This window comes from Oryctolagus cuniculus, chromosome 12 (genome assembly GCF_051225735.1).
Source record: "Oryctolagus cuniculus isolate XC-2025 breed Fujian yellow rabbit chromosome 12, ASM5122573v1, whole genome shotgun sequence".
Lineage (NCBI taxonomy): Eukaryota > Metazoa > Chordata > Mammalia > Lagomorpha > Leporidae > Oryctolagus > Oryctolagus cuniculus.
The window spans coordinates 71501290-71518701 of NC_142878.1; the positions used below are offsets into that span (position 1 = coordinate 71501290).

The following is a 17412-nucleotide window of genomic DNA, read 5'->3' on the forward strand; positions in this document are numbered from 1 at the left end:
TCCTCCTCCTTCCCCTTCCTCTGTCCTTTCCCATGCCAGATAGGATCCAGCATTGCAGGTGGTGACTTTACTCACCACACCACAGTGCCAGTCACCAATTAGGGAAATTTCACGTGGGCCACATATTACATAATATTGTGGAATTGTTTTCTTAGGTCTGATAATGGTACTGAAGTTATATATGAGAACATTCTTATTGGTTAGAGGTAGAGTGTCATGATGTATGCAACTTAATTTTCAAATGATTTAATAAATAGGCAAAATGCATACATTATATTTAGATATCATATATAAAATAAGGACACATGTTTGTAGACACGCACACAAACGTGAGGGTAATTCCAAAGGGTCACAAGAAATGAAATTAAGAGATAAGTTCATTCTTGTGTGAAAAATGTTAAATCCATATATATTCTCTTCCAAAAGTTCATGAAAATGCACACTATGAAAAAACTATGCATGGATTTCAAAACATTTTTGCACTAGGGCTTGCTTTGTGGCATAGCAGGTAAAGGTACCACCAGTGACATCAGTATCCCACATGGGTGCCAGTTTGTGTCCTGGCTGCTCCAGTTCCAATCTGTTCTCTGTGAATGGCCTGGGAAAAGTAGTAGAAGATGACCCAAGTGCTTGGGACCTTGCCACCAACATGGGAGACCCAGATGAAACTCCTGGATCCTGGCTTCAGCCTCTCTGTCTTTCCTTCTCTCTCTGTAACCCTGCCTTTCAAGCAAATAAAATAAATCGTTAGAAAAATTTGTCTGCACCAATGTGAAGTTTCTTTCAATTTCATTATACATGAACTTCTTGAAGTACCCTGTGTACACATAGCTATTACATGTAAAAAGTGGGAAAATATTAGTAATTGTTTAATATAGGTAGAAGCTATATGAATATATTTTTTATTATCCTTTCACTTTTAATTTAATTGGGAAATCTTTCATAATTAAAATTCCAAGTGGAAGGTTAGAAGTTCTTTCAGGGCTACTTTTTAAAAAGAAATTTAAAAGATGTAAAAATTATACATATTTATAAGGTATCATGTGATGTTTCAATACATGCAAACATGTATGATTTCCAATCAGGGTAAATATATCTATCTCCACAAATATTTAACATTACTTTATGATGAAAATACTCAAAATTCTATCTTCTAGTTTTTTAAGAGATAATAAACAGCATATAAATGTTATCTGTTACCACCTTACTTTGCAATAGATTCCCAGAACTTCTTGAATCTATTAATTCTAACTTAGTACCATGAATCAATATTTTCCCCATTCATTCCCGTTTTCTTCCATCCTCAGCCTCTGTGACCACTATTATACTTTTAACTTCTATGAGATCACCATTTTCTATATTCCAAATATTAGTGAGATTACACAATACTTGTTTTTCTGAGTTTGACCTATTTTACTTAACAGAGTGACCTCCAGTTCCATCTATATGAATGCAAGCGAAAATACGCCATCCTTTTACATGGCAGAGTAGTTTTCCATTGAGTATATGTACCACATTTTCCTTATTCTTCCTCAGGGGATGGACAGGTCAGTTGTTTCCTTTTCTTGGCTATTGTGAATAATGCTCAAGTAATCATGGTAGTGTAGATGGCTCTTTGACAGACTGGTTTCATTTTCCTTGGCTATATACTGAGTAGTGGGAAACGCAGAATCACATGATAGTCCTATATTTCTTAAAGATTTATTTATTTGAAAGGCACTGCTACAGGGAGAGAGGGAGAGACAGACAGCAAGAGATCTTCCATCCACTTGTTCATGCCCCAAATGGCTGCAACGGCCAGGGCCGGGCCAGGCCAAAGCCAGGAGCCCAGAACTTCAGCTGGGTTTCCCACACAGCTGGCAGGGCCCCAAGCACTTGGGCCATCTTCCACTGCTTTCCCAGGTGCCTTAACAGGGAGCAAGATTGTAATTTCAGTAGCAGAGACTCAAACTGACACTCATATCAGATGCCAGTGTCACAGGCAGTGGCTTAACCTATTGTGACAAAACACTGGCCCCCTATTTTTTAATAAAAGATTTATTTGAGGGGCCAGTGCTATGGAGCAGCAGGTAAACCCATCACCTGTGACACAATGTCAGCATCCCTTATGGGCACTGGTTCATGTCCCAGTTACTCCACTTCTGATCCAGCTTCCTGCTAATGACCTGGGAAAAGTACTGGAAGGTGGTCCAAATGCTTGGGCCCCTGCCACCCACATGGGAGTCCTGGCTTCAGCCTTGCTCAGTTCTGACCATTGCAGCCACCTGGAGAGTGAGCCAGCGGATAGAAAAACCTCTCTCTCTCTCTCTCTCTCTCCCTCTTCTTCCCTCCCTCTCCTTCTCTCTCCCTCTTCCCCTTCCTCCTTCCTTCCCCCTCCCTTTCTTTGTCACTCTTTCAAATAAACATTTTTTAAAAAATATATTTATTTGAAAGGCAGAATGACAAATAGGGAAAGACAGAGAGAAAGAGATCTTCCATTTGCTGCTTCAACCCAAATGGCCTCAATAGCTGGGTCTTGGCCAGTTCATAGCCAGGAATTCCTTCCAGATCTCCTCCATGAGTGGCGGGGACCAAAGCATTTGTGTTCTCTTTCCCAGGGAGCTGGATTTGAAGCAGAGCATCCAGGACTTGAACCAGCACCCTGATCTGGAATGCCAGCTTCACGAGCAGTGGCTTAACCCTCTGCGCCACAAGCCTGCACCCAGGTAGTTCCATGTTTAGTTTTATGAGGAACCCCCATATTGTTTCCCACAAAGGGTTTACTAATCTGTATTCCTACCAACAGCATGTGGAGGTTCCCTTCTCCACATGCATGACAGCATTTACCTTTTGCCTTTTTGATAACAGCCAACATAACTGGAGTGAGGCGATATATCATCGTGGCTTTGCTTTGCATGCCAGGCAAAGCTGCTTTCACTGTACAGTGTTGCCTCTCCCATTTTATTCAAACTAAGTGTTTGAATTTTAATGACACAATATTTTCTAATATAATTTCTAATCCATGAGTTTATATAAAATACCATATGCAAGATTACCTATTTAACATGGTCTAGGCAGTGTTATTTCATGAATATGGTGAGATTGGTGTAAAATTTTTTAAAAACAGTATAGTGCAACATATTTACCTTTAACCAACTGCATCTGAGATATGACTTTATTGTAACTCAATGGTTTTTTAAAAGTACTTTAGAAGTAAAGCAAAAGAACAAGCATAAAACTATTTCCATGCTAATATTTTCCCTGATTTTTAGCTTCTTTAATTCATCAGCTAAAAGTACTACCACTATAAACTGACATGTAAATATCATCCAAAACTGCAGAGACAAGGTGATTTGTTGTACACCTTTTAATCTAACATGCAGACTAAGCAGTTCCCAAGTCCAGGCCACAGTTCTGTGGGACCCAATTACATGTGGCAGCAATTCAACTACAGAAAATTGTTACCACATTTTACTCGGTTCCATGATGAAGAAAACAGTAAGAGATCTTACTCAGGGTAAGGGAATATCTCATTTCGAAATAATCATTTACCTGACATTAGTTGTTCCTTCACTGTAAATCCTACAAGTCATTACTGACCTTCGTTTTCCCCCAGAGTTCTCTCTAACCACCTTTGCTAGAGAAAATAAAAAGGTGGGCAGGGGAGTAGGGGAAGGCAAATCCTAGTCTAGGTGACATATTTATCATCAAGATAATAAAATCACAGAGAATGCCTTCATTTTTAATAGTCTGCAAATTCCACTTTAAAAATGAGTTGGCTCTGATTTATTCACTTTTAAAATGACTTCTATTAAGTGCCACGTTAAACCAGACTCTCCAACTTTGCCACAGAACATCGGCTATTAAACAGCAAGACAAAAACAATAGCGTTACATAACAATCTGATTCAGTTGTTCTTTTATATTTCCTTCAAAGCCACCAAGCATAAAATATTCCCTATAATCCAAAAGCCCAGGGGTAAAGCGCCCTATAATCAACAGTTATTATAAATATTGCCAGGATTAATATATTCATAAATCAACCTGGATATCTTAAAATTGCCTTGTAACACTGCTTTATTTTCCAAATACAAGTTCTACTAAAGGTGAATTAAGTTTCTGAAGAACACTAATAGAATATTTTATCATTAAATTATCATTATAAATGGGATTTTCAACACCAGGCCAAAATCAACACTTATGACTGTAAAAATAGAAGGTAAAAGCCAATGTTAGTAAAGAGGCAATAAAAATAAATTGATTAAAACCATTCCACTGCATGAGACAAGTCTTTAGCCTACAGGTTATGATGTCCATGTTCCACATTGTGGTGCCTGGGTTCAACAGCTGGCTCCAGCTCCTGTCTCTGGCTTCCTGCTAATGCAGACGCTGGGAAGCAGAAAGGGATGGATCAAGTGATTGGGTTCCTGCCACCCACATGGGAGACTTAGACTGAGTTTCCAGCTTCAGAGTTTGGGCCTACCCAGCTCTAGGCTTTGCAGGTATTTGGGGGCATGAACCAGCAGATGGGAGTTCTTTGTCTCTTTCTTTTTCTCTCTCTCTAACTAAAAACTAAATGTTTTTTTCATTCCACTGCAGATTCTACTAATCTGAGGTACCTAGAGAGTAAATTCCTAGAAAAGGCCATAGCATTATAAGGGCCAGGGTCTTCAGTGAGGGGGCAAGTTACTGCTTAACTGGAACACAGTTTCAGCTGGGGAAAATAAAAGAAGTTCAGGAGAAGGATGATGGTGATGGCTGCATAATCACGTGAACGTAGTTAATGCCACTTAACTATTCACCTAGAAATGACTGGATGGGAGATGTATGTTACCTGTCATTTAGCATGATAAAAAGAATCACACTGCCCAAAGTAAAATTAAACAGTTTGATTTTCATGATCAGGTTCAAACAGCAACCTTGACAGTTGTAAATGGAATGAAGGGTTTCTTTATTCATTCAACACATTTTTGCGGAGCTTCTGTGGTGCCAGTGAGTAGCACAGCATGGAGTTTACAACTTGGTGAGGGGAGTCAACAAATCATCAATACATGTGTTCAAAACAGTTTCAGATATGATGCTGTCATTTAGTCTACACATGAAATAAGCATGCTGTGGTGACAGAGAGTAATTGGGGAGGTAAAAGTTATCAGGGAAGACTTCCTTGAGGAGGTGACATTTGAACTGAGGTCTCAAGGATGAGAACACGACAGCTGTGAAAAACATAGGAAAGGGCTTTCCAAGGAGAGGGCGCAGCAAGAACCGTGGTTCTGACGTGGGAGACAGCGCGGCTCCTCTAGGAAGCAGAGAGGCCATGGTGGCCAGAGATTGAGAGCAGAGCAAGGGCACAGCATGAGGTTGCAACGTGGGGCAAGGAGTGGGCCACCCGGGGTCTTTCAGGCCATGGCAAGGTGATTGGGTTTGGCTGTTAAGTTCAACAAGAGGCGCTATTTAGGAAGTGGGGCTCAAGAGTGGGGATGGGAAGGCTTATAGGAAGGCTGCTCACATACTGGCGAGTCACGAGTGACTTAGCAACAGCGGGGGTGGAGAGGAGGAGAAAAGCCAGCAGACAGGAGTGTCTTTGGGTGGCAGCACCAACACCTGCTGATGGGCAGGCTGCTTCCTGGGTCTCTGGCTTCTGTTACTGGAAACACGGCCAGTCACTGAGATGAGGAAACTGAAGGAGGACTAGTCTCTGACTGCTAATGATTGGTCTACACTTTTTTTTTAATTTATTTGACATGTAGAGTTATAGACAGTGAGAGAGAGAGACAGAGAGAAAGGTCTTCCTTCCGTTGGTTCACTCCCCAAGTGGCCGCCACAGCCGGCACTGTGCTGATCTGAAGTCAGGAGCCAGGTGCTTCCTCCTGGTCTCCCATGTGGGTACAGGGCCCAAAGACTTGGGCCATCCTCCACTGCACTCCCGGGCCATAGCAGAGAGCGGACTGGAAGAGGAGCAACCGGGACTAGAACCCGGCGCCCGTATGGGATGCCGGTGCCTCAGGCGGAGGATTAACCAAGTGAGCCACGGCGCCGGCCCCATGGTGTACACTTTCTTCCCAGTTTCACAATGCCGTGCCCAGTGTAAGACGGGGGATATAAATTCATGAGGCTGGTCCTGAATAAAACTTTTTTATCTGTGAATCTGGATGCTATCAAAACAAAAACATAATCTTTGTATAATGAAACTACATATTGACTTGTGTATTTTTGTCTTTTCACTAAATTTCTTTTCCTTCTTTTCCCCTTTGTGAACAAGCATTTACTGGTATCGCATTGAGATATTCAGATATCAATATACAAACATTATGGTTGAGATCCTTACTTCAAACACATTTGGCCAATTCTCACAGAAACTTGAGTGTTAAATACACAAGGCCCAGATGAACAATATGGGATGGAATCCCGGCGTGGAGGGTGGGATTCCCTCCAGGGAAAACTCTCCACTGCTTTCAGAAATGACAGGGCACGGAAACCAAGACCACTAGCATTCTAGCTGCCAGCCCCGAGTTCACCCCACAGGAAATAGACATCCAGCGCATTCCAGTGATATCATCAATTCTGAGAGATCTGGTGGAGCACTTGAAGCAAGGACAAAAGTTCAACCATTACTAACCACAACTGAGAAATGCCTCATATAAATATGGACTTTCTGTAATATCAAGACAGATAAATGGCCATGGGATACTTTAAATATATTTGTTGGCAAGTGTTAGTTCTAGAATTGGCTTCTTATCAAATATGCATTTGCTTATGGATATGTAGTGTATAGACTATTCCTATATATTCTCTCTCTCTCACGCTTAGACATGCACTTATGTGCACTGCATACACACCCCACTGAAGTATGCTAACATGCTATCAAGTACTTCTCAAGGTGGCCTCTTATTCTCAGAACTTTTCTTTGGAAGAAAATATCTGATGAATGAAAAATTCTGATGCTGTTTCCAGCTTGGGGTCTGGCACTGAACTCCACTGAAGAAAGACAAGTTGGAAGAGAGTGCAAGCATTACTCAGAACACGTGAGTGAGCTATGCAAAAGACAGCTAAGGGCACAGGAAAGGCAACAGCACCAAAATCCAATTATGTCGATTTAATTAATCAATAAAAGAAGATTCCTGGGAGAAACCCGGGCGTGCTCATGCATCAGACCATGATAGAAAATCGATTTTCTAAGAGAACGAGGCTAAGAGCACTGGAACTCCTCTAGCTGTTGTTTCATGGTTATCCATTTCTGAGAACTGCTCCTTAGGATCTAGAATGTGTCACTAACGGCACGATAATGGTGGCCTCGTGGGAGCTTCTTTAGAAAGACAGACTTTTGACTTGAGTGGCAATTGCTTTACCACATAGAAGAGAAAGCACACAATTACACGATTGTGCATCCTGCCCTTTTGAATTAATAACTATGTCTCAGGGTAGGCATTACGGTACAGCAGGTTAAGTCGCCACCTGAGATATCAGCATCCCACATGAGCGCCAGTTCAAGTCCCAGCTGCTCCACTTCCAATCCAGTACTCTGCTAATGTATCTGGGAAAAGCTGTGGAAAATGGCTCAAGTACATGGGTTCCCGCCACTCTTGTGGAGTTCCAGGTTCCTGGCTTTGGCCTGGCCTAGTCCCCACCAATACAGCCATTTAGGGAGTGAACAAATAAATGGAAGCAATATGTCCCATCTGTACTCTTTCAAAGAAATAAAATAAAATTTTAAAAATAAATGATTATGTCCCAGAAATCCCAGGCAAATGATCTGAAAACTTAAATATTAATACTACATGATATAGAACAACCTAGTTTTAGCTCATTTTTGCTTTGTGCAGTCAGTAGGAAAATGGCGGACAGCTCAGAAACATCATCCCATAGAACTGGAAAAAAGTTTAAGATTGCTCCTGAGACTATTAAACCCTGTACTGTCTGAACACTAGCAGGGCACTGTGTTAGTCTGTTCTCCCTTACCACTTACTAGAGATTTATATCAGCTTGGCCAGACATTGGGGTTTCATCTAAAGCAGCTAGTTAGATATGTGCAGAAAGTGTATATGGTTAGAAAATAATAAGAGACAGCATTAAAAGCGGTTTAACATGCCCCAAGAGGCAAGCCCAACACCACAATTTTCTCCAACTGTGGAAGAAAAAACAACTTGCGCCAGAGTTTTGCTCTATGGATGTATTAACAGGTCTACAGTGTATTCCCTTGGATATTTATGAAGCGTGTTAACAATAATTAAAATTGAATTTTCCAAACCTTTAAGAGTAAAAGCTAGGAATATAATATCAATGACCTTGGAATGTGTTATAATTGAATATCCATCATATTCACCACCCTGGTATTTAACTACTGATAGTGAAACTTCACAGCTCCTACTTGGAGCAAGTGTTCTTAGGGCCCATGCCCTGCAAATATCCTCAACTCAAACATATTTGCAGTCTTCTGCAGTTTTACAGCTGAAATACAGTACTGCCGGACTAGCAGCATTCAAATTTCTCTAGTCAGTGGTTCCAACTTGAAGACCATGGCTGAGATTCAGGACGTCCAAAGATGATGAAAATTATTCATCAATCATGGGGGACAAATTTGATAGATCTGAATACAGTGAAGTGGGCAATCACAAGTTTTCTCTTCCAGAAATCTAGAATTTGGGATTGAGGAGCACAGGTCTTCACTTCTGCAGATGTTCAAAACTTCCGGTGATGTTACCTTGGGTGCTATGGGGCAGCACACATATAAAAAGCACAGAGCTGACCACTTGCAAGAGATGGAACAAGTTCTGTAAGAAGAGCAGGGACAGAGTCTGCGTGGCTCTGGACAAAGACTGGGGAAGCATTTGGTTCCTGCTTCCAGCTCTTGGCAAAGCCTTGCCTCTTCACTTGCCCTTGAGTTCCTTCTACCCCAGGACATCCCAGTTTCTTTATTACAAATTCTTCCTTAATCTTAATGCTAGTTTTGTTACAACCAACAGAAGCTGACCTAATCCAGCATATGCATTTTTACCTCTTTGGAAGAAGAGAATGCACAACTAACTTTTGTCAGGTTCTTAGTAATGCCTGTGTTCAAAAAAGAGTAATAAACTCTGCACTAAGTAATATGAAGTAATTAATAAGAGTGTAGCACTACTTAGATAACTTGCCCAGCTTTACCACAAAGAGTTTTATTTTACTTTCCATTCTCAAAATAAGTAATAATAAAATAAATCTCCTCCCAGTTGGGAAAACAGATAAGCTTGCATGAAAGTTACCAGTCATAGCTAAATTGGTAGTTGATCCTTAGTTACACAAAGTTCCAGCTGATTGTCCCCAAACAGCAGCAGACATGTATTGATGGCTTTACCTCTCCTATTCAGGCAGAATACAATATATGGGAGAACAGAAAGGAAGGCACCCTAAAAGTCAGGTAACCCACATGCCTGTCTCAGTGCAGCCAGCAACTCCCTTACTGCACGTCTCAAGTAAGACATGCCTCCTCAAATGCCCTAAATAGCACTCTGGCCTCAGAATCAGCCCTTAAGGCATTTGGATCTGGCTAAAAAGCCCATGAGAGTTTCTCAGGCATGGAAAACCAAAGCACTGTGGCGAAAAATGACCAAAATGAAAGATTCCTGTGAATGATATCCCAGTGGAAAGAACGGCCATAAAGATGGAGGTACCTTTCTTTGAAGGGAGGAGAAAACTTCCACTTTGATTATGGCTCTGTCTAAATAAGGTCAGAGTTTGTGAACTCAAGAGGCTTCCAAAGCCTTGGCAGCTCATGACAAGAGCCTCGGGTGATTACTGACATCATAAAAAAGAGTGTCAACTGTTAAATAAACAACAGGAGTCACTGCACACATACTCCCCATGTAGGATCTCTGTCCTTAATGTGTTGTACTATGTGAATTAACAGTAAAACTAGTATTCAAACAGTACTTTACACTTTGTGTTTCTGTGTGGGTGCAAACTGTTGCAATCTTTACTTAGTATATACTAAATTGAACTTCTGTATATAAAGATAATTAAAAATGAATCTTAGTGATGAATGGGATGGGAGAGGGAGTAGGAGATGGGATGGTTTGTGGGTGGGAGGGAAGTTATGGGGGGAAAACCGCTATAATCCAAAAGTTGTACTTTTGAAATTTATATTTATTAAATAAAAGTTTTCAAAAAAAAAAAGATATGCCTCCTGTATGATGGAGTTTGAGTGACTGAGTGGTGAGCCACTCGGATGCACGGGTGGCCTTTGAGCTGGCCTGAGTCAAGACAGCAGCAGCCAAGTTTGGGAGAAAATATTGTTTCCACCTCACATGAAAAAGGGGAGTGTGTAGGAAGATGTCTCTCATAACTTTGCTACCAGCCTTGCTCCTCAATACACATCTTATTTTGGTGCATGGCATCAGCGTGGTGCATGGCCAAGCTCACCAGGCCACCAACGGGGATCAGGGTTTAACAGTAGCCCTCACACCCCACACATAATCACCCTTAAAGGGAAGCATTTGGCACAGTGGTTAAGGAGCAGCTCAGACTGCTCACATCTGACAGCAGAGTGTCTGGGTTCAAGTCCTGGTTCCTTTCCCAATCACAGCTTCCTGCTAATGCACCTTAGGAGGTAACAGGTGCTGATCAAGTCATTGGATCCCTGACACCCACATGAGAGATTCCATTTGAGTTCAGGGCTCCTGTTTCTGACTGTTGTAGGTCTCTGGGGAGATAACCAACAGATGGAAGATATTTCTGAGCCTGTCTCTCTGCCTTTCAAATAAAATGAAAATGAATAAGAAAATTTTGTGTTAAAATCCTCCTAAATCCTATATAATTTACCACCTCCACAGATTCTTTATCTGCTCCTCCTGCAAAGTCTGCTTTATTGTAGACCCTCATTTCTTCTCAGGCTACAGGATTCAACCTAACTCAAACTAGACATTAAGGACCTTGTGACATGCTCTCTCTTCTCTACTCGAGTTTGTCTCTGCTCCCTTCCCTAAGTGCAATCTCTCTCTGGCCACCCTAAGAGTACCGCAGTTCTCAGCTCACAATATCTTTGCAAATGCCATTCCCTCTGATCGGAATGGCCTCCCTCTCCCTATTTTTCCAACAAATTCCTCCTCCTGGAGGTCAAGCTGGCTTTCTCCTTCTCTCCTCCAGGGCACTAAATATATTCCAAAGTAATTACCAATGTATAGGATTGTCTTTGTTCAGAATGTGAGCTCTAAGGATAAGTATTTTGTCCCATTTGTCTTCATATACCCACAGCCTAGATTAGTTTGTGGCATATTAAACATGAAAATACTCATGAATGAATGGATGGATAAGAAAGAAAATTGACATAAGGTAATCTAAATCCCTAATCTTTTGTAATACTCCTTTTTCCTTGAAGAATAATTCACTACTTATGACTCCACGGGTCTATCACACTTGACTTCTATCCTAGAACTCTTTTAATCAAAATGGCAGCAAACAAAGTTACTCTGAGTCAGTTTTCTCTAATTCCTGGGGGTTACAGATGTAGTAAAGGAAAGCCCAGACAGAGACTAACTACCAGTGTTCCCAGTTCTTCCATTTTTCCTTTTCTTCCATACAAACCCTAGTGACATATAACCAACATATTCTGCTATTCTTAAAAACAGATAATACCACTAACTCACAGTCTTTGGGACTACAGTTTAATCTATCCTGCAGGGATAATCTGTGTTCTAAATTTTCTCTATTCATTTCCTTAACTAATATGAACAAGAGTTGAGATATGCAACATTAAGCATAAAGGTGACTTGTAGATCCAATTCAAGCCTGGATTCATAAAGATCTTGGTTTGAGCAAGCCATACCCTCCTTAATTCCTTATTCACTAGCCATCTCCCAGGTAGGAGTGGACATGTGCCAGGTCTGGACAGTAAGATGAATGTGGAGGACTACAGAGGGTAGAGAGTCAATGACACAGTTTTAGTCCCTAATAAAATGAGACTCAGTCACCTGGACTGTTCCCTTGCCCTTTCATTGTTCTAGAAAGATAGGATGCCTGGAGGGCATCACCAAATCTGCACTCTTGAGGACAAATGTCCATGCACCAAGGAGGTGAAAGAGAAACAAAGAGGAGCCTCAGTCACTGAAATTTTTGAGCAGCTGACTCAGCATCAACTACTACTTACCTCCAGATTCATTTTTCACCTAAGAAAAATTCATCTCCATTTGTTTAAGTTGCTGAATTTGTCTATTACTTCCATTTAAACTCATCTCTAAAGCAGACCTCAAAAGCATGGATTTTGCTATTCTTTGACTATAATTGAGTGAATGAGCCATGAGTAAAATATTGCATTTCTTGAATTTTTATGTAGCATGTATTTAAAAGACTGAGGGCAAAAAGATTGAGCAAAGTAGGTCAAATGCCTAAACAAATTTCACCAAAATGCAAATGAGAATTCCAGATATGATTGCTTCATAAACTCATATTCCGAAAATCAACTTAATTTTCCTCCCTGGTTACTGAATAAAGTGTCTAATATTGGGACGTGACTTGACTTTAATAACCTGCCCTGAAAAACTTCTCTCTGATAACATGTACTTTTCAAATTAAGGCAACACAGAAATTGTCATATGCATCATTACCATCATAAGAGTAATGCCAGCTGTCAATTGTAAGACATTACATTTTTTAAAAAATAAGCTTACTAATATCTCAGTAGGGTAGCCATGTTTCCTAATTCAGTTTTTTTTAAGAAGTTGAAATATTATGAACGTGATATGCCCTCAACAGAAAATAAAAACCATTATCCCCTCCCCTAGGTTCCTGAATGTTATTTGTTACCATAGCAATCATGCAGATACAAACAAATATAGTAAACATATGGAAATAATGGAATTCTGGAGCTATTACAAAACAGTGGCAGATTTCGAACTCTGTCAGTAAGAATGGATTGACAAAGAAAAGAACTATGTAGACACACAGGGGGATTATGGGTAAAGAGACATTGGAAGAGCATCAAAAGGTAATTATTGCATTCACAGCAACATGGAAATGTATCCAATCTTTAAATAGGGTAACAGTACTGATTTGTTATGCAAACACAGATGGTTTATAGAACAGTAAAAAAATTTGCTATATAATCTATTGTTTTGGCTCAGGGAAAGGATAGACAATGAACTTTTATCATACTTTTCTTTCCTCTCCCTGTCTTCATTCTGTGAGTGTGAGAGGAACCATTTTTTTAAATCCAGATGTTGTTATTAATTTGAAAAGATTCATCCAGACCTTGGAAAGCCTTCTGATGACAAGTCTGATTTGAAGGAAATGTAGAGCCCTTTAATACAGGAAATTCCATAATTATGAGCTGGTTGTGCTTCAAACGTTTCTGTATAAGATGAGCATAGGAATTTCATTTTAGAATTGGAAAGAAACTTATAGAAAAAAAAGAAAAGAAAATGAACATTTGCAGAGCTTGATGCTGGCGACCTGAACAAGCAATCTCCTTTCATTCTTACAGTTCTCTGAAGGAAAACTTCTACTTCACAAACGGGGAAACTTAGGCTTCCAGTAAGGTTAAGAGACTTCACGGTTATACAAAGAGTAAGTGGCAGGGGTTGATGTGGCTCAGTGCGTTCAGCCACCGCCTTCAACACCACCATCCCATAAGGGTGCCAGTTCTAGTCCTGGTTGCTCCACTCCCAATCCAGCTCCCTACTAATACGTCTGGGAAAGCAGTGGGAGATGGCCCAAGTACTTGGGCCCCTGCCACCCTGGCTGAACCCCAGCCATTTGGGGTGTGAACCAGTGGATGGAAAATTCTCTCTCTCTCTCTCATTTTGTCTGTCTGTCTCTCCTCCCCTCTCTGTAACTCTGCCTCTCAAATAAATAATCTTAAAAGAGTTAAGTGGCAGAACGAAAATTCAAATATTGCTATTTCAGATTCTGAAATTTGTGCTTTCCTCACTATGTCATTCTCAAAGAGGCCATGTGACTTATACAGGGTAAATTTAAACTTAGAAAACTGATCTTTTCAACGTTACACAACAAATAGTAGCAGATGAGATTAAAACTGAAATCCCTAAAACACCAGATCAGGTCCCGTCTGTTACTACATGTCTCTTATTCAGCCTCACCACAAGATGAAATCATGGCCTTCGAGATTAAGGCAAAGTTTGTATGTGCTTCAAAGTCCTTGTCCTCAAAAGCCTCAATCTTGAACTACACTTAAACCCTTAGTTTGCTGTTGAAGCGTTGCTTGCATGAAATGCAAATTACCTCAGTTGTGCTTTCCCCTAAAGTACAAAGCCACAGAAGTAATTTTAGTGTCAGCTGGAAAATATAGATAATAAAATTTACGACAGGGAAAGGCACTGTGACACACAGGTTAAGTGTCCCATACTAGAATGCCTAGGATGGAGTCCGCGTCTCTCCTTCTGATTTAGTTTCTTGCTAGTACACCTGGGAAGCAGCAGATGATGGCCCAGGTATTTGCTCGCTGACTCCCACATGGGAGACCCAACTGGAGTTCCTGACTCCAGTTTAGCCTGGCCCAGCCCTAGCTGTTATGAGCATTTGAGGAGTAAACCAGCAGGTAAGATCTCTCTTTCTATCTCTTCCTCTCTCTTTGTCACTGTACCTTACAAATAAATTAAATAAATAAACCTTATTTTTTAATATGACAAGGTACCTCTGGGAGGAAGCAGGAGATGGGAAAGGGAATCCCACATAGGAGTCAGTAATGGGTTAGTATTTAAGTTAGGCACTGGGCATTCCTTTATTTTTTTATATCACGTTTCCTTTAAATATGTTATATAGTACATTGAAAATGAGTTATAAGTAGAAAAGTAAGTCACATTCACATTGTTTCTGCAAACTGAGATAGACCTATGTAACCAGGGACAAACTGTTTACTCTCTGATCCTCACTTTCCTAACCATGGGCACATATAATAATCAGGTGTAAGAATGAAAACTGCAAGAACTATGAGATAAAGTATGTAAAACATTTAATCTTGTGTCTTATTGTACCTCCTTCTATGGTAATCATATTATGATAAAATGATTCTTTTTACCTATGATGCATCATTTGATTGAACTGGTCTTTTTTTGTACATTATTCAAATGTGTGGTCATGTTAAGAAGCTGTGTAGTATGTCCCACTTAAACATGGCATGCAAGGATGATGTGTGCATTTCAGACATGTTCCTTCACATCTTGTTCCCTCCTTTTGCCCTTACCTTGTGTTCCCTCCTTGATCCAAGACTAAACTGTCCCAGCACTGAAAATCCATGCTCAGTTAAAGGCTGTCAGGCTAATCCTGGCTGCTTATTATTGAGAAGCTTGCATAACCCTCTTTAGCCCAGCAGGAGTTTCCAGAGCTCCAATCCCCTTCACAGACTCACACCAGCCCACGTCTACACACAGCAGAAATCTGGGAAGACTCTTTGGCATTGGCTGTATTTCCCAAGAACATGTCTAGCTCACTCATCCCAGAGTGCCTTTTCCTCTTCAAAAGTCTTTTCTCATGCTTCAAGATCAAACTTAAATGCTACATTCTGCAAGAAAACTGTCCAACTTCATGGTAAGTCTAAATGAACATCATCTTCTGAGCTTCCATTGCACATTGCATGGCGTATTACATTGCCTATTTGACAGTCACACCGTTTGGCCTTGTGGTACAGTGAAAAGCACATAGGACATAGTCAACTAGATGATACATTCCCCAGGAGGAGAGACAGCCTTTTTTTTTTTTTTTTTTTAAATCTCCGAACTCTTATCCTTTATCTTTAACTACCAGCAAAAAAAAGACACCCAATATATGTTTGTTGAATCAAACTGTTAACTAGGTTCAAACATTGTTCTTGCTTCCATTTGGGCCAGGCACAGCCACCAAAAATCACACACATTCCTTGGAAGAGCTCATGTGAAGTTAATTAGACAAGTTAATTAATTCTCCAACCCAGCAGGTTATCTGAACTGAATGTACCCAACTCATCTAAATGCAAAGACAATAAACAGGCCTGCCTTCTACTTGGTTAATGGGGGCTTCTGAAAGAAATTTTCTTCTGTCTCTATCACTCTAATGTTTCCCATGTAGAAGATTGTAAGCTAAAAGGCTTTTCCAAAGTAATATTCCACAAATGCATCATATCTCAAAGTCAATTTTGCTCTATACCATTCCAAGGGAAAATACCACATCTCTGAATTTAATTTTGTTACCTTTATAAATCATATTCATGCATAACTCAACCACTTAGTAGAATAAGACTGTAGGGTAGCACGTAGGGTACCTCATAGGCCAATGCCACTCTCCTTGTATGACTGGAATCTTGGTGCACTTTTATTTAAGACATTTTATGACTCACCTTCAATTTCTATCCCATTCATAGGATGAAACCACCAAGAAATAGTGGTTGGAAAGAAGATTTAAAACCAAGTGCCAACCATGGCAGATTTGAAATCCAGTCAATGCCAGCCAAATATGAACTCAAAAGTGCTCATAAGAAGGGACTAAGGTTTACAAAACAATCCTCTTAGATGAGCTAAATACAAGAGAATCAGAACCATATGGGTTAAATTCCCCTTGAAATACTCATGGATTTAAAATTAAGTGGAAAAGTGCTTGGCACAGCATAAATTCCAAGCATTTGAAATGCAGTTAGAAATCATTTTCTTTGAGACCTGAAAGGATTCCTGAAGATATGCTGCACAAACACCAGGTATTCTTATAGCAATGGCAACTACTTCTCATAGTGACAATAGTTCAAACTATGTAACAGAAGAACCTCAATCTGAATCCCAGCCCTACCTAGTATTAACACTGTGCCACTCCATAGCCTCAATCAGCCTTGAGGCTGGCATGTGTCAAATACAGACAGTAACAGTTCCTTTCAGTGTCCTTACAGTTAGGGTGAAATATTATATGTAAAATACCTAGAATTATCTCAAGCATGGTTTTTATCAGTTATATTTTTTAAAGCATTACTCTAAAAGGGGTCAATAATGAAGTGATTTAAGAAAAAGCTTCTTAAAGTAGCATAAAACATCCAAGAGGGACAGTTTAATAAGCAGAACCACCTGTCCCAACTTATAGACTTTAGGATATCCTTTAGAAGACTGTGTGGGTTAAAGGAGGGACTTTGAGATACCTAGGCCCATGACTAAAAGGTAAGTTAACTGCATTCTATGAAAACTACAAAAAGAAAGCCCATGTTTCATTGAAAGAAGCAAGTGGTGTGTTGAAAGAAAAGCAGGTAGAAACCAAATCCCTCTTCATTCAAGAGTTTGTTAATCTTGTGTCAACCCCTTATGTCATGATCAGAACATTCCTTAGAAAAAACATCAATTCCAACTTTTCTCTGTAGATGAAAAACCCGAAACTAAGCAGCGAAATGATGTGTCCAAGGTCACATGGTGATTGGATAGTACAGCCGGCACTAGAACTTGAGTTTCCTGCCTCTGGTCCAGTACTATTCTCACTAAATCATGTTACTATTCTGGACGCA

General features: G+C 40.2%; 1 protein-coding gene across 2 annotated transcripts in view; it reads right to left on the bottom strand.

The window, feature by feature from the left end:
- Positions 1-17412, bottom strand: part of FBN1 (fibrillin 1) — a 258038-nt gene that overhangs the window by 137727 nt on the left and 102899 nt on the right. The gene's annotated exons all lie outside the window — the stretch shown is intronic.